Here is a 1,480-nt window from a genome sequence, read left to right on the forward strand (position 1 = left end):
TCATATTAAAATATCTGTTGTATTGTTTCCTTCTTTCATTTTTCTCTTAAAAACAAATGTCTGAACCTTTAGTCTGTAAATTCAGTGGATTCCTTATCAGCCCATCTACTTTTACTTCACACCATGCTACTTTAAAAAAAAAATGAATTATCCCCATTGGGGTAGGTCCCCCCAACCCCCCACCCTACTTTGTCAACTTACCTGCCACATTTAAATCTAATGGAAGGCCCTGCTGTAAAGCCTGTTAGTAAAACTACCCAACAAGAGGATTTCATACATTTGCAACTCCTAGGTGGATGGTAATGTTTTCATTTTTGTAATGTAGATTTGGACATTCTAGCCACCAGTATGGAATATGTGTTTCAGAAACACAAGCAGCTTTCATCAGATTTGCATAAAGGTTTTATATGTTGTGAGTATGTTGTAGGAAGTTTTTTTAAATAACATCATATGAGATGATGCCAGTGGAAATGGCAGAAAAGTGTCTGTATTGTTCACCAACTACACCTTGTTCTTACAAAATGTGGCTGTTACACATTCCCATGATGATGTCACTGACAGCCATCAGTGAGGAATGCCCCAACAAGCATAATACAAATTGCTTCCATTGTAATTGTTACAATTCCATTCTGACCACTCCAGTGTCCTAGTGGTTAGAGTGTCCGCCTCAGAAGCGGGAGGTCATGGGTTCAAACCCCAGCCAAGTCATACCAAAGACTTACAAAAATGGTATTAACAGCTACCTCGCTAGACGCTCAGCATTAAGAGGTTAGTGTTAGGACTGATCGGCCTGGTGTCAGGATAATGTGACTGGGTGCAACATCATACTACATGTTTGCAGCATGATGCCCCAGTGCTATACATCACTATAAACTGCCACACTGCAGACATCGTAGCAATATGACTGAAAAATTATTCAAGCTACGTTAAAAATCCAATCACACACACACAATTCCATTCTACGATCCAGAACCAACACTAATTCCGTACTACAGTTCTTGCATTTCAATCCAATTTTGCTTTTGAAATGTAGTGCCACTCAATTCATAATGAACCCATTCATTTCAAACACTCGCAAAAACATATTATTCCTGTCTACAACTGAAAAATATCTATATAAAAAAACGTGTAACTGTGTTTTATGCAAGGGCATGGAGATGCACAAAAACTTGCACCTGAAGCTTGAATAAATCCCCGACTGTGGATAAGACTTTACCCATCGATTACCCCAGCTTGGGGATAAATTCCGACCGTGGCGATTTATTATATATCCTATGACTGCTCCAGTTTGAGGGCAAAATCCAAGCACATCCCTAAAAAGATAACAAGTATAGCGGCTCTTTACCTTCTGTAAATGCCACTTGAGCTTCCTGATGCTGTTGTATCTGCCATTTGACAGAATCACGAATGTGGATATATTTCTTAATTGCCTCTAGTTGTTGAGTTAGTTTAGCTGTATGAAATTCCTTTGTGCAGACTC

The sequence above is a fragment of the Sinohyriopsis cumingii genome, unplaced genomic scaffold (assembly GCF_028554795.1).
Source record: "Sinohyriopsis cumingii isolate HCF-2022 unplaced genomic scaffold, ASM2855479v2 utg002043l, whole genome shotgun sequence".
In the NCBI taxonomy this organism is placed as follows: domain Eukaryota; kingdom Metazoa; phylum Mollusca; class Bivalvia; order Unionida; family Unionidae; genus Sinohyriopsis; species Sinohyriopsis cumingii.